General features: G+C 43.7%; 1 long non-coding RNA gene across 1 annotated transcript; it reads right to left on the bottom strand.

The window, feature by feature from the left end:
* Window positions 1–7,499: 7,499 nt before the first annotated feature.
* LOC109306487 lies at window positions 7,500–24,221 on the bottom strand. The gene is made up of 3 exons (XR_002100005.1): window positions 22,663–24,221; window positions 10,861–10,866; window positions 7,500–7,511 (listed from the first exon to the last, which is right to left on the bottom strand). It is a non-coding gene; the product is annotated as an uncharacterized LOC109306487 (long non-coding RNA).
* Window positions 24,222–24,792: the final 571 nt, after the last annotated feature.

The raw sequence follows: 24,792 nt of genomic DNA, 5'->3' as shown, positions 1-24,792 counted from the left end.
TCTAGGTCCGATTGTAGCCTATTGCTCTCTTCTAGAGTGCCCACATCCCCCCACATCTTAGTGTCATCAGCAAATTTGAACAGGGTGTTTTTTACCCCCTCGTCCAAGTCACTGATGAAGATGTTGAACAGTGTGGGCCCGATGACTGAGCTCTCCAGAACTCCACTGCCCACATCCTTCCAGGTCGAAAATGACCCATCCAGTAATATGTTACGTTCCTGTTCTTCTTGGAGTCAAATCCAGATCAGATCAAATGTGGAAGACTTAACAGTGTATACTCAGCCATTAAAATGGACCTGGATAGCTTCAAAGAGTAGTACATCATGGAGCTAAGGGATCATTGGTCATTGTTTATACATATGGGGAGAGCAAGCCAAGATAGTAAAACTTGCAGGCTTTGTTTCTTCCTCCACATGCTCCGTTCTCTCTCATAAGCACTTTCAGACAATAGAGTTCCATAGGTATTACCTTATATATAAACACACCATAACACCCGTATTATTTTATCATCAATCAATAGGCTATGCATGTAGTATGAACTGCATCATGATGATAGGTAATATTGCAACTTCCCAGGATTAACAGAACCTGCTTTGGATTCCTCTTGAATGTTCAGACACCACAGAAAGAGGAACTTGATTGCAACCTACATGCTCAGATAAATAGAACAGCTCTGAGCACAGCATGAATTTGCTTCATTCACTAGAGGACCTCAGAAAGTGAGACAAATAAGAACCAGGCCAGTTACGGATGGTAAGCTGTATTCTTTTAGATATCAATGAGTATGATCTGTGACTGATTGCATTTAAAATGCACAGATATTAGAGCTATTAAAAAAAACAAAACCTTTTATGCCTAAAACTTTTATCATAAAACAGCTTCTCTTTCATTTGTCAAAATTTTGTTTTCTAGAAGAAACACAGTTTTCTGTAAATGACTATTTTAAATCAATTTCAGTAAAAATTTCTTGGAAACTGGATCATGTATAATAGAAGCATCTCTGACATGTTTTGTGAAATCGTTACTCTTTCTTTCTTTTACCACAAATGTATGTATTTCACTGCAGGTAAGGCAGATCCATGATGACGCTAGTGTAAACTGACCAAATAAGTCACTAGCATGACAGGCTGGACAGGATATTTTATTGCGAGTCCTGTTATTTGCACTCTAGAGGTCCCCTGTCAGGGACCAGGATGCTGTTGTGCTAGGTACTGTACCAAAAGAAAAAAAAAAAAGTTGTTGTCCCAAAGACATCTTTGATGTCACTACCCATTCCTCCCATTTTACCAGGATTCTGTTCCACATGTCCAGACCCTGTTTTTCTCAGTTCCCACTGACTTCACTTAGAAATGTGAATGTATGGTACCTCTGGGCCTGTTTCTCCTCCTCGCTTCTGTCCCACAGTTGCATTGAGTGGGTGATCTGTTCGGATTATCTAACTTTCCTGATTTTGTATGTGAGGCTCTACTTAAGGAATGTGAGGTTGAATGTGAGGTTCTATTTAAGGAAATATATTCAGCCTTTTTTTTAGTTAAGCTTTTAATGTTCTTTTCTGCTTTAGCCATTTAAGCAAAATGAGTTTACATGATTGGGAGCTCTTCAATATATCTAACATGTGTCTAAGCTAAATGAATACTTCAGAAGTTCTCTGGACTTCTTTTATTTTTTTGAATGAAACAATAATTGATTCCAGCTTGGCTGGAAGTGCAGCAATATACAAAGAATGGGAATGAAACTGTCTGAAGTGGGTACCCTCCCTTCCTGCTATACATCTTGTACATGCTTTCTGGGCAGACAGAGTATATCCAACACGCAGCCTAGAAAAGTGACGCTGTAGGAAAATCAGCAGAAAGCATGCAAAGCTTCGGCCAGCCCTGTTGGCAGACTACTACCCAAATTAGTTCTGGATAAGTCAGTTCATCTATAATCAGAACCAATTATTCCCTTTTAGCCCTTCTTCCTAATGCAGCAATACCCCAAACAACTATGGGACTGGAAAATGTTTGGGAAAAGTATTAAGAAATGGGAGGAGGGAGGTCTCAGAACACTCAGACAAAAACGGAGCCATGTGCAATAAACAGCTTGGGTTTAGAAGGAATAAAACACACCAGACCAATGCAGTGGCTTTTTGGACTGAATTACCAAATTAGTGGGGAAAAGGAATGCAGTAGATGTGATGAACCAGATCCTGAGCTGCGCAGAAGGGCACTTAGCCTAGCCTTAACATGATAACTGTAAGCCACCTTTATGCCTTCCCAAACCCAGCACTTCCTGCACTCAAACCCAGCATCTGGGTATTACCTGCCCCAAACCCCCTCACCTTGCTTATGCTCCTTTGCCAAGAGCTGGTTGAGATGAGAGATGTTGGAGCAGATCCTGAAGAGGAACTACCTACTGTGCCCTACAGCAGTGCTTCACTGTCCAGCTAAATTGCATTAAGGGAAGTTTTACACCAGTACAGTTGTGCAGCTCCAGTGTGGATCTAACCCCAGGTACCCAAGATGAATTCTTCTCCGACAGAAGTCAATGAAAAAACTCTGATTGACTTCAATAGAGCTGTGATTTGGTCCCTAGATTTTAGAAGAACATTTGATACAGTATGTAGCAACATTTTATTAGGAGAAATTTGACTGAAATGGCTTGGATATAGATATTGTCTGAACTGAGCTGAAGAACCATAAGCAACAAGGGGATATAGCATAGTGCAGTGACACAGAGGACAAACCTAGTCTTTCTTTAGTTTTTTATCATTTCTCTGTGCTCTCTAATAGGAAATTTATAGCATGTTAATTAAGGGCTTTATTTGGCCAGCCCACAAGATATAAACAGATATTCCATTTGTCTTGGGAGAGATTGTTTTCTCCCAGGACAAAGTTCCTCTCTTTCAGGACAAACCCTACAAATAGTTTGTCCCAGGACATTGCAAATTGGGTCTCAGTGGTTGTCCTGGGATTGCATCATTGGATCAATGGCTGAAAAGTGATAGTGCATTCAGCCGCTCACTAAACCCTGATTGGAAGGGTCAATGTATGTACATGCCAATATCAGGGCTTTTCTATTTGGGGACAAACACAGGCACAATTTGTCCCAGAACAAACTCAATGGCTGTTCCTAACCTTAAAAGAAGCAAAGACAATAGGGCAGAAGGAAGTTAATTTGCCTTGTGCTCTCTTCCTTGGAGTGCCTAGAGACATCTACACTGTGATCTCCAAGTACCACTGACCATGACCAGATCTTCAGCTGGTATAAGCAAGTATGGCTGTATTGACATGGGAGCTTTGCTGATTTGTACAAGCTGAACAGACCTAGAACACAAGTCTCCCACTTTTTGGGTGAATGCTCTTGCTGCTAGGCTGTTGAGCAAGAGTGGGCACATTTATTTACTACTAAGCTGCATTTGTGCTGTCAGCATCAAACACTTGCTCAGTATGGTATATCCCAGCTTAAGAAATCAAGCACCTAGATGGAGTTTATGAACCTACTGGACTGAAGTGGATTGTAAAAAAACGTAGGAGTTAGGTGCTTATGAAATGGGTCTAGATTGCTTCTAAGCATGCCCTGCAGCCCAGATCTAGGCATCCAAGGGATCTTTTCAGGTTAAAATGGAGGCACCTAATGAATCAAGGCATCTAAGCAGTTTTGCAGCTGGTGAATTGATCATAAGAAAGTAAAGATGGAAGGGACCTCATGAGGTCATCTGTTCCAGCCCCCATTCACATCTGAATTTGTCTTTGTGACTTAGGTGCTTAAATTCCACCTCAGTCTTGTTGGGGTGCTTAGGGGTAGATTTAGGACCTGGCTCTTTGTGCTGGTACACACCGCTTTCCATAGCCCTCCAGTCGTCAGGGTCTCTGCAGTGCCCAGAGCCTGGTCTAGCTGAGGGGATAAATTTGGCCCTCGCTATGTGTTTCTTGGCTAAACAATGGTGAAAGGAAATGCGATAACTATCCAGAAGTATTTGATGGATGTAAACTCCAGCACGGAAGAGGAATTGTTTAGTATGGTTGAAAGAGTTATGACCAAGAGTGATTAGATTAAACTGAACAAAGAAAAATAGAGGCTGAATACCAAGAAAAATCCAGAGCAAGGTTGTTAGACTGGAAAAATGATTCTCAAGGGATGTGATAGAAGTCCTAATACTCCAGCCATTTTTAAAACAGTCTGGACAAAGCACTGGGTAATATATTGTAGGGAGCAGTGTTCTTATTTGTACAGAACATTTTCTCACGCACAGCACGTACACTCACAGTGCCCACACCTATACAGCCATATGCCTGCATGTGTGCACACCCAGGAAGGGAAAGATGGAGCAAGTGTATTACGGAAATTATGGTTTAAACTTTTTTCTTTTTTTCCCCCAAATGAATCTGTCCACTCATAATGGGCTTATAGTGCTATGTGCCTCTATATCATATACTTTCTGTGCTACACCCTCTGACTTCTGTACCATCAAGAGAGAGGATACTTTTGTAGTGCATCCAGTCCTGATTTTTTAGGGCTTGAGCATATTTCCTGATTTTTTAGGGCTTGAGCATATTTTCTGAGCACATCAGTGATCTGAGACTCGAGAACCTCAGGTATCTAAATTGATGGCTTCTGCCGTCCCCTTCTGGATTGTCTAGACAGACAAAAGCATGTTTCCAGATCAGATCTTTGTGCAGTGTACAAGGACAGTGCTTGCTATGACTCACTTAAGTGGAGAAATGAACAAACACAGGTGGCAGGCTTCCCCAGTAAGTTTTATGTGTGGAGCTTTGTTTATCAGAGGGGAAAGTGAACTAGGACTTCATCACATGAGAATGGCATGTCATACACCTGTATCATTCTATTTGCAGCTTTGTTTCAGAGATCTATAAATAGAGTGTAATCTCATGACAAATGTTTTTGATGAAAAGTACAAGTTGGCTTTGGCATTGACAGCGAGAGTGGGTGATTTGACGATTAGTGGATCTTTAAAAAGTCTCTTGCCTCTCAGGGAAGGAGAATTAAAGCATGAATAATGTTCAAGTAATGGGGATGTTTCCTCTTGGCACCCACGATTCTCTGAGTAATTGTAGACACAATGGCAGACAGATTAGATAAACCAGGTAAGGCTTGTTGTTTGTGTCCTGGCTGTCAAGGAGACAAGAGCTTTGTTTGCCTGCCATGGATAGTGGGTGAATGTAGGAAAGGCATACCCTGTTTTTAGAAGTGTGGATTGCTTCCAAATTACAGGTTATCTGTGCTGGAACAACACCATTTAATGATTTCTCTTTTTTTCCAAAACCGATGTAGTCATTGGCATATAATTAAATTGCACTTAGCAGAGGTGCAAGAAGTGCATTTCTTTAAGGCTGAAGCAGACTGACATCAGACCGAGAAGAATGACTGGAGTTTCTTCCCCTGGTGCAATGATACTATTCTGCCCTTAGTAAAAAATGGAGAAGAGAATGAAGGATGAAAATATTTTAATCCACCCTGCTTAAAAAGCTTAAGTAACCAATGTGTGAAATCACTCATCTGAAGCTACCATGGGCATGTCCCCACAAGTGCACACGTGCTGGGGTGTAGGTTTTCTGTGGGACAAATAGCAGCGGCACGTTTGTGCTGTTGCTGTTTGTCCCCAGGCACACCCACCCCGAACATGCACTCTGGCACATGGCAAAGGAACCCGGGTGGGGTAAGGGAGGCTTGGATCAATACTTGTGCTGGCCCCAGCAGCTTTACCTCGGATCCTGGGAGACTCCAGGAGCAGCAGTGATGGTGGTCCAGCCACTCAGAGCCAGACTCTGGTTTCTGGCAGTGCACACTGCTGCCACATGCACTTTGCCACATTTTTTAGGTTCTTTCTGGCACCGGGATCTCCCAGCGTTAAGCAAACAAGCACTGCACTGCTAATTAGTGCAGATGTGCACACTCATCTCTCTGTGAGATTTGGGTCTTTATAGCATGTCCACCACATTGGGATCTAAACATGTACTACTGGGTCCGTCTACATGAGATGCTACTGTGCAGTGGTTACATTGCATTTATTCAGTACCTGTATAATCAAGTACTATGTGCAGTAATGGAGTTACTGTGCAGTAGCACCACTGAACATCTTTTCATAGTTTCATAGTTGTGTTAGGGGCTGGAAGAGACCTTACAGATCATTGGGTCCAGCCCCCCTGCACTTGGGCAGGAAAGACCACTGCAAGATGGGTGTCAAGATGCTTTGTGAAGATTGCCAGGGTAGATGACTGCCACCTCTGGGGGGAGCCTGTTCCAAACCCTCAGTACTCGACTTGTAAAGAAGTATTTCCTTACATCTAGCCTGAAGCAATCCTCAATCATCTCGTACCCATTATTTCTTGTCCTCCCCTGGGGGGCATCGGTGAACAGATGCTCCCCCAGGCTCTGATGTACTAATAGGCTACCACCAAGTCTCTTCTGAGTCTTCTCTTCTCTAGGCTGAACAGTCCCACGTTTTTCAGCCTTTCCTCATATGACCTGGTCTTTAGGACTCTAATCATGTGCATGACCTTGCTTTGGACTCTCTCGAGCTTTTCCACATCCTTCCTGAAGTGCGGTGCCCAGAACTGGATGCAGTACTCCAGCTGTGGTCTCACCAGAGCCGAGTAGAGAGGGAGGAAGACCTCCTTAGCCTTGCTTGAGATGCCTCGGTGGATGTATGTCAACATTTGGTTAGCTCTGCCAGCTATGGCATCACATTGGTAACTTATGTTCATTTTGCTGTCTATCACGACACCCAGATGTGGTGCCAGCAAGCGTAGCACTGCTAAGGCTGTAAGTGTGCTGTGGATTATTTCTTCCCACATGGAGCACTTTACATTTCTCTGTATTACATGATATCAGGTTGAGGTCTGACCACTTCGCGAACCTGTCCAGGTCGGCTACAACACTACTGCATAGAAGCCTAATAATACTGCCTAAAAATACAGCATATTAGCATTGTTTGCGCTGTGACGCACTACTGCGCAGTATTATTCAGCTACTTGTAGTCAGTGTCTCGTGTAGATGCATTCACCATCACCTAGTAGCACTTCTTCTTTTCTTGCATTCAGTAAATCATCTATCTCCTTCACCTACCCACCTACTAGCTCCTCTTCCTGACCCTGAATACCTTGTACTGTCGCTGAGCTTTGATAAAGTTAGAAAAAGATTGATGCTTCCTCCTCCACATATCTTCATCCCCAGGTTCCAGCAGGCACTGGAAAAGAGAAAACACACACACACACCGTGAGAAGCGCTTTATTTCAGGTGTGACCAGGACCTAGAAGCCATACTGCTAGCTCCACTCCAGAGTGGGGGAATTAATATGGGAGTCCAACACATAAAACTGTTCACTTATTGACTGAAATTCCTTATGAAAAAGAGGGAAAGGCTGAAGCAGGCAGCATCAAGGTCTTTTAAGGCTCAGAGTAAGCAATATTGTCCTTAATGCTGCGGAAATCTGTCAGCAATATCGGCAGCAGCCAGACTGACACACGCATGTCAAGAATGAGGTAATCTCTTGGGCATTCACTGCACTTCTACATATCAGCTCCTCTGCAAACACCTTTTCATAGACATGAAACTGTAAAATCTGTTTTCCTTGCATAGAACTGTAAAATAGAGAAACAACACAATCTTCTAGTGGTACAGGCTGAATGACCTACTATGTCTTTTGGCCTCTAATTTATACATTGTCTCTGTAGCAGGGCACTAAGGTGCCTGCTACTTGAAGAGCAGGAAAGGCCAACAGGTGCCGGTTGCCAGGGCAACCAGGAGGCGCTAGGGGCCCACACCTGTTGAGTCAGCTGACCGGAAGGGGCAGGGCTGACTTCTATAAAGCACAGGCTGGAGGCCGAGAGTGGGGTCTCGGCTGGCAGCCAAGGAGAAGCAGTGGTGCCTGACTAAGCAAAGGGGTAAGGCCTGAACGTGAGCAGTCAGTTATGCTAGTGAGGGATGGAGAACCCACAGAGGGCGACTCAAAGAAGGTTAGCCGAGCGGTTTAGCTTCATGTTATAGCCCAGGGGCTTGTGTTATTGTTTTGTTGTTGTTGTAAGACTGGAGGACCGGGTGAGGCTATAAGGAGATGGAGGAGGCCTCATAGGGGAACCACATCAGTGTGGGAGCCCCAGCCCCAGGGAGGGGGCAGTGCGAGAAGCCCCAAGAGTGGGGGCAGTGCGAGAAGGCATCTAGTAAGACCAAAGAACATCTGGTACATCCACGAGGCTTGGGGCGTGGTACAGGGGTGGTTGGAGCCACGCAGAGCCCATAAGGCTGGGGCTACCTGAACCCCATTCTGGAATACAAGCCCAGTATAGGACAGGAAAACCATGACCAGGAAGACTAAAGGTAGCCTCCCTATAATTCACATAAGACCAAAGACATGGCGGGCGAGATTGCAAGGTGCAGATAGGCAGCTTGGCGCGGTATAGAGGATAACTAAGGGGGAGCATGGCGACCCCGAGTTCCCGTCCTGTCACAGTCTCCATATGGCTCACATTACCCTGGATCCTGTGCACTTCACAATCCATAACAATTTATGCTTCCTATACCCCTGTGAGGTAGGAAAGTGCTATGGTCCCCGTTTTACTGTTTGGGAGTCTAGAAGGTCTAAGTTATTTGACCCAGGTCAGTAGCGTTAACTAAGGGGGATGACCTGGGTAGTAGCCCCAGGCAACATTTCTGTAGGGTGGGGGGAGGGAGGGACAGAGAAGAGGTTACAAAAATAGTCACTACTGCAGTAGTGGCTGATTTTGCAGCTGCAGTGGCAGATGAACTTCCCCATGTATCACTGTTGCCTCAGGGCAGATCTGCCCTGCTCCGCTTCTGCCTTAGGTCACAAAAGGAGTATGGATCCATGACTTTAGACTTCTGAGCTTGTGCCTTAGAGACTATTTTGTCCTTTCTTTCTCTGTAAAAGCAATTAGTACATGTTATTTTTACAGACCCAAAAGTTTGATATACATGAATGCTATAGCCCCTGCATGGAAATGAGATAAGTCAAAGTTTGACAAAGAAAGGCCAAACATCAGTTAAAGGAAAGAGACCTGCATAGTATAGTGACTTTCAAACATTTTTTGGCTGTGTACCACCTTACCTGCAAAGTATTGCTGCTTCGACCCCCAACATCCTACGTGCTTCTTTTGAAACATCAATGGGGCAACACCATTACTCGTCATGTATTGACCAATCAGGGGGCTGGACCTGATGATCTTATGAGGTCTCTTCCAGCCCTAATGTTTATGAAATCTATGAAATCAGAAGCTTTGCCACCATTTTTATAATATAGGCATGTATGCCTTGGCAAAGTGCTGTGTATGCTTGGGGGCTCACATACCTTAGTTTGAAAACCACCGATCTATGGCATCTAAATGATGTCAATGATCTCTGTAGTTGTTTTAAAGAGTCATTTTGGTAAATGGCACTTTAATAGCAGAGACTTGCCAAGAAAGGAGAGGATATTTAGAAAACAATAGAAGGAAGTGCAGACCCCTGAATTGCTGCTAAGGCCCAGAGGTTGCTCAATGTTGTTCTGCCTGCAGTTAGGGTCTAGAAGTGAAAGCAACTGAACCCTGTTTGGAGTGCATGGCAGCTGTATTTATCTTTAGTAAAGCAATTTGATTCTTAAAGATTACCAGTCAGGACATGCAGAGCAAGCAAGGGGCTTCCCACTATTCAGGTACCCTACAAATTCCAGGGCTGCCTAGAAAAGCATCAGCACAGCCCCCAGCGTTTGGGGCTTTGAATTCACCTCCCAGCCACAGTCATCTTTGGTTCAATCTCCACCCAAAAAAAACAGAGCAAAGTACACCTGGGCTGCTATGCCTCAAACCCAGGCATATCCTCAGCATGCCTTTACACAGACTGCTTTAAACAGCCCCAGGCCAGGGGGGAAATCCCAGTTTGCACAAGGATCCCACTTGGGAATGTTTTGCTCTCTTTGATACTGCGGCAGAAACAGGACTGAGCTTGCAGTGCTGGCCTGTGATACTAGTGACCATAGTTCTGCCTTAAAGGATGAGGGTGACTAAAATGGAACTATGTGCTGCTTTTTGGACTCCACTTGCCCCCTGGTTTTGGAGGTCTGCTGTAAAACTGAGATTGGGGAAATGTCAGGGGGCAGAGGTTTCATATTTTATCTCAGGCATAGCAAAAGTAGAATAATCAAGCAGCCATGATGCAATGCTCAGTGGTCAAGATACGGTTTTGCTATTGTAAATCTTAACTGAGCAGCATTCAGTATAGAGGGAGCAGGGAAGAGAAACCCCTGCTTTTTTATTTGTATAGAAAATGCTGCTAATAACAGTAGGGCACAGATATTTTTGATAAGACAGCTGATAAATGTCACTACCAAATGGTCCTTGAAGCAGTAAGAGGTGATGCTATTTTTTGCCTTGATTTTAGCGAGTCAGGTTTTGTGTGTTTTCTTTGGGCTTCTTTGCTGCTGTAGCTTTGATTGATCTATTCCTGTGGCAGAGGAGATAAGAAACCCAGAAGAACCAGTGGGCAAAGTAAAGTTGTACAGAGTACAGGAAGCTCAACCTCCAAATGGAAGGACGACAGTTCCTGTGAAACTGGTGTCATATATACTCTGTCAAGCTTGCAGGAATTAATTGTATTCTTTTGTAACTTGCAAATGACTCTTTACATTAGCTGTAGTTCAGTGCAACCAGTGAGAACTGATTTGTAAACCATTCTGGCTAGGGACAGAAGTTATACATAAACTGGTTTAAGCCATCAAACTGGTTTAAACATGTAACAGAACAGAAGTTCCGTGCACATTACCCAGTTTCAAACTGGCTGAAACTGATTCAAGATAAACCTTGTTGAATATAGTATCAGACTTAACTGATTTGGGTCAAACCGGTTTATGAAACTTCTGTCCCAGACCCCTTCCTGGTTCAAGTTAAACCAGAGTCCCCCAGCATACTTTCCAGCCCTGGGCTGGGCTGTGCTGTCTGCTCCAGAGAGCTCTCTGTTCCCTAGCTGGAGGAGTGAGGGCTGGCTGATAAGTGGCTGGTGGAGGAGGGAATCAAGCCCAGCTGGGGATGCAGCCCAGTCTACAGGGGGGACTGCCTCCCCTGGCAAACCCCGGCTGGGGTCTGGGGCCACCGTGGGTGGTTTACCCCATGGGTGGTTCACCCCTTCCATACTCAAACTTACTGCTGGCTGAAACTGTGGACTAAAAATCCCAGAGGCACCTGGAAGCAGGAAGAGGAAGTGATCACCAACCCTGCAGAGTCCTGCTGCTGTAATTCTGGACTGCAAATCCCAGAGACCTTGAGGGCAGCAGGAAGAGGAAGTGAACTATACAGCCAGAGAGCCATGCTCTAGCACCCGCTGACTTTTGGCCTGAGCCACTCCAGGCATGTAGCTGCATTTCCTGAATCAAAGGTAAATGTCTGTTCACTGCTGATTCAATTTAATCAATTGAATCAGACTTAATCAGACTAGCCTACAAAGACTGAATCGATTCAGCCTCAGGCTTTTTGACTGTCTGTACCTAGCCTTTGTGAACTATAAGCCTGAATTTTGACCAGGCTCATCCCACTTCTTTATGAAGAAATGACATATTGTTCCTAGGAACTGAAATAAGAGGGCTCCTTGATCTCACAGCCAAAGATGTAATGAGATCCAGTGGCTGAAGGCTGAAGCCAAATAAGTTTAAGTTAGAAATAAGGTGCTTATTTTTAACAGCAGTTAATTTTCTATTGGAAAACTCCCCAAGGAAACTGGTAGAGACTTCATCACTTGCAGTTGCTCAATCAAAACTCAGCATCTTTAAAAAATTGTGCTCTAGCTGAAAAGCAAGGTGAGACCTTGATGCAGGAGTTACTGGAAAAATTCTATGGCCTTTGTTATATTGCAGCTGGGTTCATGATCAGAATGGTTCCTTCTAGTTGTAGCATGGATTCATGTCAAAGGAAAGTGAATTTTAGACTCATATGATACAGAATGGACTCATTGTCCTCTGTGGGTATACACTTCAGCTTAGATAATGTAATCAAGCCAGTTTACCCCAACAGAATTGGGCAATCATCAGCATCAAAACTGTACAGTAAAGATCTGCATTTGTCTCATGCTGTCAATGCAGCTCAGGCATCTTGGCATTACTCCCATGCCAGAGTGTGTAACGTGTTCAGTGCTGATGCTAAAGGTCAGGTCCAGCTAACCCAGCTCTAAAGGGGTCATTCAGGTTGGTAGAGGAATCAAAGGCAGCCAGATGTGTGGTAGACACTGTAGCAGGACCCTGGGGTGTACCTGCTTCTTTAACAGAGCAAGCAGCATGAGAGGCCACTTACAGGTGGCCAAGCAGGATTAATTTTAGGGACTCACCCAACCAGCAGCAGGCCAGGCTGGACCTATATAAGCCCTGAGCCAGCCAGGCAGTCCAGCCCTGAGAGCCAGGAAGTGGTGAATAGTGTTGCCAAGACTCACAAGAAAAAAAAAAGAAGCAGTGCCTTCAAAAACAAGCCCAAAATAAGCCCAGCCCATTTTAAAGAGAGGAGAGTGGAGGTGCTTATACAAATTCCATATTTTAAATAGTTCTAGTTTTCCTGCATATAATATTAAATTACACACTAAAAATATTAAAATAAATTTGAATGAACTTACATTATTTAAAAATAGTGGAAGTACACTGTCACTTCTGCAAGGAGCCAAGGAAGAGCCATGATCTGCTGCCTGCATGTCCCTGCCCAGGACCAGTCAGTCACCAAAACCACTCCTACAGCCCTCTTTACACTATAGTTTTTTTTGTTCAAGTCACCTATTACAAAAAAGCTGAAAATAAATGACCTGCAAATAAAACAAGCCCAAAAAACTGTAGCTCACAACTCTCAAAAAAATTAAAGCAACTTAAAAAAAACAACAAGCCCAATTCCACTTATTATAAGTGGGCTTGGCAACCTTAGTGAGGAGCTCCTAGTAGCAGAGCAGCAGGGTCCCCGAATACTGGAAGAAAGGCACTCTGCAATGCAGGGAATGAAGAAAGATACCTGGGGCAGAGGGAGGCTTGCTTGTATGGGCAGGCTGGTCCTGGTTTATGTTAAGCCTAGAGAAGGTTTCAGTGCCTGCCAGAGGGTCCAGGGACACAAGCAGGACTGAGAGTGAGACCCCAGGAGGTCCAAATACAGGGAGAGTACCTGAGTATGGGACCTAGAGGTTCAGGAGCCAGGAATTGACTGACAGAAGGACCAGAGGGTCCACAGCCCTGGGGACAAGGCAAGAGCAAAGTAAAGTGCAGGAAGCTCAGAAGGGTCCATGAGCCTGAGAGGGGCTGCGTGGGTGACCTCGGGTCTGGGAGCCCAGAGAAGGGGCCGAGTGCAAATATATCATCCGTAGGTAACAGCCAGGAGGCTTGGGGTGTGGTGTAAGGAAGGAATGGAGCTGGATTGAGACTAGTGGGGTCCAGGAGAGACCTGGTATGGGAAGTGTTGAGATTAATGCTCACTCGAAAGCCTGTGGGCAGTTTCCCTTCCTCCACTTCCAAAAAAACAAGGCATGGCAGGCGAGCATTCTAGGGAGGGTGACATCAGAGCCAGGTAGGAGCTGCATGGGTACCAGGGGATGTTATGGCCATCCCTGTGGCCACAAACCTGCTACAGGCACATAATAGAGAAGTAAGGCTGGAAGGGTCCTCCGTAGGTCAACTATTACAACTCCTCTTCCTGAGGCAGGATCACCAAATCCAAACCATCCTATACAAATGCATAATCTAACCTTTTACTAAAACTACACAATCACACCCTTGTGTGCTGTTGGCAAATGAAACTGGTGTCTCAACCATGGAAAACCCAGACTTTTGCTTCCTAACCCATGTCCGATGCAGACTGTGGAGTGTCACTATCACTTGCCCATAGCACTTAGCTTTTATTTTTTTAAAATGCCTGTCTTTATTCTGGAACTTCAAGTCTTGCTCTGTTGGCTTGTAAAGGGAAAGTATATTCCCACTGCCATCTTACAGCATATCTTTTTTGTAAAGAGGCACAGCGCATCTAGTATCTACTGTTTGCAAAGGGGGCTGTGTTTTTTTTTAAATTTTTTTATGTGGTTACCTGCCATGAAACTTTTCTCCATTCTTCCTTTCAGTGATCCCCTTTAAAAAAAATTCTCTCCATTTCTCTTTGTGTTGCCCACCCATTGTTCACCCACAGAATCAAGAGCACTATTGAATAACCCCATTCAATAGTGCTCTTGATAGTGCCTGGATTCTGCCACTCTCTGTGTATTCATCAAGAAATCTGAGTTGGCTGCTATTCCATCTGTGCTGCCTTGTTCTGCTGATGCTGTTCTTTCTGCGCAGAATCATATAGTTAGCAATTACAACGGTATTGTAGCATCATCATGCACTCACGCTGTTGCTATGGCTTCCTAACTGCCCTGGTTTACAAATACTTTGAACTAAAGAGCATCAGAGAGGCACGGTTGGCAGCAGTTTCAGAAGCTAAGAAGACTTGAAGTTAATTGCTAGCTCAGTACAGGAATGTGTGGGTTTCTAAGTGATAGCTTTTCTATCTAGAAAACAGAAATGCCCTGATGTAAATGAGCCTCCAAGGCTTGCGCACAGGAGCTGGAATGAGCTGGTATGTATTGGGAGGTTTCTCTCTGAACTGCCCTGCCACTCCCTCTTCTCCACACAAACTGCTGTGCTCCTGATCTGAGCAGAGTAGCTGAGATTAACCAGTGAAGCATGCCAACTCTTCATAGCTGGTTAATTACATTCCCTTTCCTTCTCACTATTCCCTTTCCCCATCCCATCGCTCCAGATCAATCAGCAGCTTGAAGCAGGAGGGAAGGTGTGTGGGAGCGGGGGGAGGGCAGGGCATTAGAACATGTTATTAACCTACTAAAGAATATTGGTAACATTCCCTGAGCTAGCCTGTTATGGAGGCCCATTTGGTTGCAGTGTGAATGGGCCACAAAACCTGCTTTATGCAAGGATCCTGGTTTTCTCCGATAAAAAAAATCCCCATTTTTGGGATTTAAAAAGGTGTAACCCAAAATCCACATTTTCCTGTAATTAAAATGAAACACCACGAATATATAGATATACATATGTGTAGTGATGTTTCATTTTAATCACAGAAAACGTGTGGATTTTGGGTAACTTTTTTAAATCTGAAAATTGGGGATTTTTTTTATCAGAGAAAACCAGGATCTCTGTTTATTAGGCTGCAGGCAGAAAAAGATACTGTTGCCATAGCATCATTCAGCTAGTGGACTGGGATTAAATCCTACCCTATCATCTCACTCTTGGCCCCCCCCCCTTCAGTAGAGGAATGCCACTGATGGGGACATAGGATTGGTTATAGGTTTTCTCTTTGGCTGTGGACCAGTTGGCTGGTACAGAGTAGGGCTGATGAAAGGAGCCCCACAACAGTAACAACAACACATGTTGCTGCAGCTGCTGATGGGAAGAAAAAGCCCTACTGTCCTCAGCCACAGCTTGGACCCAGGATTGGGGAATGGGTTGAGGCACATTTGCAGTCAAATTGGGAAAGTGCCCCACAACCAAAAGAGAAGCCCTGACCAGCACCCTGAGCACAGAGATGGACATCCAAAAGATAAACCGTTCTGAGCTCACTGTGTCCTGGAAGGGGTGGGCATACTGCTTCATAGTACCAGGATGCCTAGGCCAGTGCAGTGACTTAAGCAACTGCTTAACTTTACACTGCATGCACAACTTCACTGAAGGCAGGCCACCGCTTGAGCATTTAAAAATAAGGATGTGCATAAATCATTGCAGATTGGGCCTTTAATCTGTATATAGGGAGAAGTATGCAAAGACATAGCTAAGCACTCTGCCTGGTCTTTGTTAATGTGCAATCTGGTATCTTTGTTGTATGTTGCAAGTAAACTCTCATTGGCTGAAAGAAATAGGTATAGTGTTTTGTTTTTTTAATTTTGACCTCAATTAAATTTGTAAGTGACCAAATATTATTGAAGAATGATTCAAACCATTATAACTACTTAAAGATCTATATTAAAAAACTTAGATGCCTTATTTTTAAATTGGAAGTTAGGACTGTACAGTGAAGCTTCAGAGGAACCCTCAGTAATCATGTCAGCTTGAATAAACTTTACCTCTTGTGTGTTTTCTCCCACATTTTTAGTCTCGAGGCTGGAACAACATTACATTTTGAATTTATTTTTTCTGGGTATTTCTAATACCCACAAACAGGAATACATGGAAGAGGCCAGATCTTGTCACTTGGTTTCTGGAGAATTCTCAGAATGGTTCCCACAGGTATTAGCAATGTCCTTGAAACAAGAAAATGGAGCACAAAAGTTTGCAACACAATATGAATGAAAGCTTTGCACCGGAATTTGACATGACCTGTCATTAAGATATATGCATGGTCCTAATCATGTTCTTGTGTTCAGGTGGAAATGACACACAGGGAATACTAGCTCTTCGGGCATGGTGAGATAGGTGGATGAGGTGGGAGTTGGATTTGAGATTATTACACTTTGTCCTCTCATATAACTCCAATTTTTAAAGTGCCAGGAAGCTGCAATTTCAAATATTTTAAGTACAATTAGCTCCATGATTCAGAATTGCTAGCGGATTGTAAAATTTTTATAACAAATTAACAGTGCATTATATGGAGAACATTGGGCACTTTTACATGTGCTTTGGACACAGTGCCAGGCACTTTAACTAGTGAGCTTTGCTAATTAAAAGCACCCACGCCTCACGTCTATCAGCATCCCCACACATCCCCATGCTGAAAAAATGGCGCCAGGGCACTTTGAACTCAAGCTCATTGAACATGTTTTATTTCAAAGCTTCCCCCTGCCATATTTTCAGCACAGGGATGTGTGGGGATGCTGATACACGTGACGCAGAAGGCTGCTGGAACACATCAGTTTCTGTGCTCCAGAAGACTTGATTAATCAAGTCCACTCTGGCGCTCTGGATTTCTAGCACATCAGAGCAGGCTTCTCTTGTGTCTGTAGGAGCTCAATGAGCTGTAGGAGCCCAAATGTGGGAAAAGGCCTGGTCTCATATATTTAGAGTCTGATAAGTTCTCTGTATTTGTCTAGCATTAACTTTGCACTATTAATAGAACTCTCCTGATGAATGTTTCAGTTAAAAAATTCAACTAAAAGCTTATTTTTAAAACAGATTTCTTTCCTTCTAACTAAATTTGACTTGTTGGCATTGATACAAAGGGCAAGTTGTTTGCATAAAACTTTGGCATATGTTTATAAAGGGTGCTGTATAAATACTTCATGTGTTGCATTGTATTATTTTATTGTGTAGGTAAAAGGTTTCCTGTTCTACAACAGAATACGATTTGTTATTTTTCTGACGTGTACATTAGTCTGCATTCAACATCTACACTACCCAGAAGAACTCAAATTAAATTTACAGGCACACCTGAGCAAAGCTAGTTAGCTCTAGCCAGATCATGTTTCTGTGATTAAATGTCACTGGCTGTAATGATATGTTCCAAGAAAATGCTGCTATAAATTTCTGTCTCAGTTTATTTCTTGGATTGACTTTTCTGTGCCTCATCGTACTATAGAATCTTTGTGTTGCTTTCTACTAAATAATGTGTTAAGCACAAAAGTGAGTCTATCACTAGTCTAACCAGACGTGTTTGCTGTCAGCTCTGGAAAGATGATGAATAACAGCACTGCGCTTAGATTCTTCCATTCAAGGATCTTAAAGTGCACTGCAAACATTAATGAATTAATCCTCGCCACACCCCCATGCACTATTATTAACTTCATCTTCCAAATGATTAAACTGAGTGGTTGAGAAGTTTAGGGCTGGAGATTGACTCCACTTAAGCAGCTGCAACAATGCTGAGGCACAAAGATTAATTAGGAGATTCATTAGATTTCTTTGTTGACCTGAAAAGATCTGTAGGTGCCTAGACACTGTGCATGCTCAAAAAAGATCTGGAAAGGCAACCTAGGTGCCTTATTCCTGCTTAAGCTCTGTCCAAGTCAATGTAGGAGATGCCTATTTCCTAAGGCAGGGCCAAGGTATATCTGGAAACTGTTTAACATAGACTCTGACAGGGGCTCAGACAAGTCCTGTTGCCTAGCAGTTCCTGTTGGATCTCTGTCTGGCACCTAGGCACTCTGGGTCACCTTTGGTAGACCATTAAGTCTCCGTATTGACTGTCAAGTGGGTGCTAGTTATCTAATCCTATCTATAAGGATTGCCCTCCTCAGGTGAGGCACCTCCTCAGGTGAGGTACCTACAATGGGATCTGCCCCTTCACAAGTTATCTAATGTCAAAGTGTGAGTCTGGAAGAGGCAGAAAGAGAGTGGAAGCCTCCCTAATTGTAACTTGGCTCTTCTTGTCAAACAGTCTTTTTTCACCATGTCTAGTCTTCATATGTATGGAATATTGAGGGCTGCTTTGGGCTAAAATAATCTTGCCCATTGCTGTGTGATCATAGAGATGGAGAGTTATGTCTCTATGTTTTCAGTTGTTTATAATTTTGCCAAATATTAACCGTTTGGGCAGAGCTTTCCCCATGCTAGCTGTCTGTGGAGTGTTTGGAAAAATTCTGGTAAAACCATTCAATATTCCCTATAGTGGGGCTGGAGGGAAAATATGTTGTTTTGCCTATGTTACAAGTTCTGACAGACTTTTGTTTGAAAATGTCTAGTTCTTCCATGGGCACAGGAGCTACTCATTAAGGCCACAGTCTTGTGAAAGAAGATCGTATAAAGTAGGGACCTGCTTAATTTGCGATTTCTCAAGAACTACAACATCAGGCATTGTCTACAAAATCAAATTTTAAAAGACTTACTAAAACTAAAATGCTGACTCCATAGTGGGAGCCAGAAGTCCTCATGGCTGCTGTGGGCTCATTTTCCAGCAGACCGGGTCTCACAATTCCCCTGCTGTCAAGAAATAGATGTGACACTATCAGCAAAGGATGTTTCATCCCTTTGTAATGCTGATCCACATGGAACAGTGCTGTTCAGCTGGTGGCCTGTAGGCTGTATATAACCTGCATCCCTGAGCTCCTGCCTGGCTGCTGCTCCCCCGTGTTGCTCTGGCTGCATCAACTGCTAGAGTCTCTGGGATCCCCCTCCCTCCTCTGGCTTTCACTGCCTGCTCACACCCCAGGTGAGCAGAGGATGAGCCTGGAGTCCCATGGCTGAGGGCAGGATACGGGTGCATGGTGCAACAGTGAGTGGGAGATGGCCTGCACAGTGTAGTGGGCACAGTGGGGAGTACAAGTGCATGATGCAGCCCAGACAGCCTATGGCTCACCCCAGTGTGGCTCTCAGGCATGTGGCCCCCCACTTGTGTGGCATATGGGGCATTCTGCCCCAGCTACTTGGAAGTTGTCTGGCCCTGATTTAGAAGATGACACCCTACTATTGTCATCAGTCACTCCTTAAGCTTGAGTGACAAAATTATATAGCGGAGCTGAAAGGTGAACTGGGTGGATATTGGGGAAGTGCCGTACCATGGAATATGCTTTTTCTCTCTGAATTTTTATCATCCTCAGCACAGTTACAGCACAACGTCCATGCAACTGTGCTGAAAGAATCTTGTAATCAGTGGGAAAGTCCAGCATGCATTCCAAAGTTAGGAAATGCTGGAACTAAGGTTGTGCCACCTTAACTCAGATCCTTTACTTTTGTCTTTATTACATGATCACTGACATGATTTTATACTCTTGCCTTGATGAGCATGCAGAATGGATGCTGCACAAGCATAGGCAGATCTAGGATTTTGAAAAGGAGGGGGCAGATGATGAGGTGCATTATCACATATAGCACAACACATTTTTCTCCAGTTAAAAAGAAACTAGAAGCTTTACTAATAATGCTAGGGGCCTAGGGCTGTATTATTCAGTTTAAGATTGAAACAAAAACAAATCACATGATTGGAATGAGTTACAAACTATCTTCAGGACTCTGAAATAGGAGCTTCAGAAGCAGCTAACAGCAAAATTGCAGAACAGCTGTTAGCTTGACTGGTGGAGCATCAAGACAATTGAAAAGAAGAAAGGAACATTAACACCTGTGGAATGTAGGAAGGATCAGGTGGATTATAATGAGCCAAGAAGTCAATTGACTCCCTCAGCACTGCCTGACTAGAAATGCTGCTGCCATTGCCAGGAGCAGCAAGGTGGAGCAGGAATCAAAGGGAGGTGCGAGTGCCTCAGTGCACCCCCTTTGGATCTGCTCCTGTGCACAGGTGAGGAGTGTCCATTTTTCCTTTTGTGGTTCAATACATGGCTACATGCTTTATTATACATCTAAGCCTTGAAGAAAGAATTATTCCTTTTCTCATGGGCTTTTCTAGGGCAAACATGATTATGGTGTCTGCTTTGCAAGCACAAATTGATTTATCTTCATAGCACCCCCATGAGTTGGGGAAGTTTTACTTATAGATGGGGATGGCTGAGACACAGCGAGCTTAGGGTCTAAGCATTCACTATTGTGAAACAACTCAAATCGGATTTTTTTTTTTAGTGCATTTATTTTACGACATTTCAGTTCAAAGCACAACTCCTTTTGAGTTACATGGCAGCTGAGAATGCTCGTCACTTCTGCAAACCAGATGCCAGGGGTTTCAGTCCCCCAAAACACCCCCCCAAAAACAAAATGAGGAATATGTAATTAATGATCATCAATAAGAAGATTTAAGTGATGTGCTTAGCACAACAGCCTTCAACCATCTTTCATCTCTCGACAGTCTCCTGCCTCATTAATTTTCAACCTCTGTACCAAGCAGCAGAGGGATTTTATACAACCACACCTTCCTGATTCATACCCAGAGCAAGCCCATCCTGTGCATGGAATAAGGATAAAAAAGTAATATGCCATCTGATACTTGAAACTTATCATATGCTTATGGGGGATGAATGAAGGTAACCCAGGCCATCTGCAATTTGGCACTTCCTAACCTTTAAGTGTTTGACTTGGCCACTTGGAAAACATGATTTGAACATACCTTTTATTTTCTGGTGGGTCACATACTTTTCATTCTTCTTTTGTGTCACAAATATCCATTTCTAAATTATGTACCATTCATCTTACCCACCACAGGCTGCCCTTCCCTGAGATTCCTCTTTGGGCTTGGTCTTGACATTTTAATGTGATAAATGCACATCAGACTTTACATTTCCATCGCCACCTACTTGACTCTGCTCTTGTGTCATTTGAATGTCAGCAATGTGCTGTTTCATGGCAGATAATCTCCTCTCCCTTTTTGGGCTGTGGGTGTAGGGGGTGAGGGCAGGGGTGTATTTCTCATCTTGCTCGGCATTTATTACATTCCTGTTTCTCTACCTCCTCTGCAGTAATAAATCAATGCTACTTGTTATTGTCTACTCCTTGGGCAGTGCTTGGAAGAGGTTAGCTATCCTGGCTGCAATTTTGTGTGCTAAAAAAAAAATCTTCGCATCCACAGACATTTACATTAAGGACCCTATTCGGGCTTTGTAAGCCAGATCCACCCTTGTAGGAGAGCCCTCTGTCCCCTGCTGTGTTCCCTGCAAGCCACCATTGACAGACTCCAGCTGTGTTCTAGCTGAATTGGCCAGAATATTTCTGGGAATGCAGACTGGAGTAGGAGGAGTGCATTCCTCTCTTGTATACAGGGGAGTCATGGGCTCCCACTGCTCTACCCTGGTGCACTTAGTGCTTCTAGCAGCTCTGCCAGTATTAGACAACCTCAGTGTCTCTATGCAGGGAGCACTAAGGCTGAGAACATGGCTGTCCCTTGTAGAAGTGTGCTGGAATGTCTACATGCTTGCACATCCTCAAGGTAGCTGTGGATGAAGAAAAAAATGTACCTTATACATGATTTATTCTGTGGTATGCTCAGGAGCAGCATATGCCTCCCAGAGCTGCTACAGCGACATTAGTGGGTTGTAGAATATTGTATTTGCTGGCAGAATTGCACAAAGTCTTTCCCTGACACCGTCTCCCTGCCAGTATGCTGTTGTCTAGACCAGCGAGTACAGATCCCTTTTCTATGTGTTTTCAGATTCTCCACAGGAACAAAAAAGTACCAGTTAACTAAAGTAGTGAAGCAGGTTTTAAGTCACCACTGAGAAGACTCCAAGAATGGAAAAGCTGGTTTATAATGATTCATACTGGAAAAGTACATACTCCTGGCAAACCAACTGGGCCCTCAATGGGAAATCAGTACAGGAGAGAGTGGTATGACTGTCCCACACCTGAAAGAAGCTCCCACATTTTCAAAGGAGCACCCACCTACCTACATGTGTTAACTCCAGTTGCAAGATAAGCAAGCATTTGTAGAAGTGCTGAGCTGCCCTCAGCTTTAACCTGTCCCTGGATTTAACTGCAACAATTCAAATTGAAGCAATTCAAACATTAGCACTGGAGTTTGCAGGGAGCTTTCTGAGCTCCAGGCCTACAGGATGGAGAATAACCTGAAGTGATTATAGGTTAGAGGCTTGACTTGCCCTGTGGTAAGTCGAGACTTAAGGGCCTCTTTATTTTGTATCTGGCTGAAATGTTAATGTTTAAAACTTTTATTCACTGTTCTCAGCATATTTCTTTTAACAACGTTTTTTCATACACAGGTGAGAATTTGGTCCGTTGAGCAGATAGGTGCTTGGTCAGCACAGGCTTTCTTCCAGATTAAGAGAACAAAACAAGAAAGAACAGAAGCAACGTTGCCAGGAGCCGGCACTGGGGAGCAGTCCTCTCTCCTATCTAGTCTTCACTTCAAATGGATGCCTGAAACTATAGGCAGACAATTCCTATAGCACTAAAGATCCAGTGCATAGGAAAATAAGCCCTAACAAATATAAGTTTCAGAATGTAAAGCTCTTAGGTTGATGACCACCAGACCAAGAGCTAGCTTTGTCTGAACTTTAATGGAGGGAACAGATGCTTTTTAAACTATTAAAATCTTTCACAGCAGATAATTTCTTAACAGGGAGCAGCATTGGGCACGCTCTGTCTCTCCCTTCCACTGGAGGAAAGACATGCGTTGCTAACAGTAGTAAGCAACAAACAGCATGAAGAGTGGAGAAGCAGCTTGATGTGTGAAAAAGTGAGCTCCCTTTTATGTGGCAGAGGAAACTTTCCAAGGCCCCAAAATGCATGTGATGACAAGCAGATAAAAATCTACCTTTTTATATACTGAAAGGGGTTTTGTGTTTTGTTTTTTTTTGAGGTTGATATTTCCCAGCATTAATACAGCTGCCAGGGGATAAATGCTCATTTTGGTGGAAATTATATCTGCTTGGCCCTTTCGGGATGTTATGAACACCTCTGGTTATAAAATTTCCCTTTCACCACGATGCATGGTCTGGAGAGAGAGAGAGCATGAATTAGCAAGTGAGAGTGAGCCTGGTTTAGACGTGAGGCAAAAGTAGATGAAAGACAAATTGGCTCTGACTACTCCGTATATCCCTCAAAATCTGGATACTGGAGCACTGCCCTGCCTAGAGCTTGCCTTGTGCCCCAGAAATCACACACCAGTGCAGGAAGTGCTTGCTAGTCTTCACAATGAAGGCTGTGCTGTAATTCTGCTTATCTTGAGCTAGAAGGGAATACTGAAGCAAGTGGGTACTTAAAGATAAAATGGATTATCTACAGTGTTGCTGTCTCTTCGCATTTCACTTTTTACAGCTCTCACTTGTTGATTATAATTATACTTTAATTGCTTGTATAATTGCAATTATAGAACAACTAAGTTGTACAGTAGCTGCCAAAAGCATCTATTAAGTGGGGTTTTTTTTATCATTAATTGAGTCTAAATAATTCCACAACAGCTCTAATTATCATGCTCCTCAGAGATTGTTGGCTGCAGTGTAAGACTGGACTTGTGTGCTGCTTTGAACAGGGATGGACCAGATTTCTTGTCAGAAACACGTTATCTGACAATTCAGATTGGGTATAGGCCTGCAATGTTAATAGTGAGAACAAGAAGTACACCATGAAAATGAGAGTATTTGAATGTTAGATGCATAGAAGTCTGGAAGCTTGGGGGCACCCCTCTAAAGCTAACTGCAATGGAAGCCTTCACTGTGTACTTCTGAAAACACTTCCCAATTGTCTCTGAGGTGGGACAAGAAGATTTCACACCTGGTGCGACCAAAGGTGGTGGGAAGATCCAGCAATATGAATATGATCCATGGCTAAAAGGAATTTTAATGTTAAAAATTAAAAGGAATTTTAATACATTCTAGAGCAGGGAACAATCTGCTTGTGCCACTAGAGCCATTTCTATTCCACACATCAGCTGGAAGCAGAACTGGAAGGAGTCCAGGATAGCAGCAGCTAACTTTGCATCTGGCCCATGAACATGGCAGCATTTGGCAGAGGGCATTTTCCTTGTCCTGCCATGGAGATGAGCACCAACTGTGGGCACTCTTTCCGTGCTGCTACAGGGCTAAGTGGTGGCAGGGTCCTGGTGCTTGCTTGTCTTTCACCAGGGGTGGATCATTCATTCTGGCCTGCAGCTGGAAAAGGTTGCCGATCACCAGTTAAGACTTTTCCTTAGTTTGTTGAAGACTGAGAAGTTAGATACAGAGAAATTATGCTCACAGAAGGTAACTGCATCAAGTGATGGTTTCTAAATAAGGAGAAGCTTGAGGTGGAAAGTAGTTTTCTCTTCTTGAAGGTGATATTGAGTATCTCATGGTAGGCATTTCAGGTGCTCTTGATTTTTTTTTCCCTAGCAAAGAAAGGAATGGATCAAAACTGTAGGAGGTAGCTTGGCTCTTCAGCAGTGCTCCTAGGAATTTCTCTTGTGTGAATAGGCTGGAGGAATTGGGCCTGCAACCATTGCGTGGATCTTGGGATTAATGTGCCGTTTGGATATAAGTGATTTTCTCTGTGAGGTA

This window comes from Crocodylus porosus, unplaced genomic scaffold (genome assembly GCF_001723895.1).
Source record: "Crocodylus porosus isolate Cpor-Errol unplaced genomic scaffold, CroPor_comp1, whole genome shotgun sequence".
Taxonomy (NCBI): Eukaryota; Metazoa; Chordata; order Crocodylia; family Crocodylidae; genus Crocodylus; species Crocodylus porosus.
This window is presented reverse-complemented; position numbering and strand designations above follow the sequence as displayed.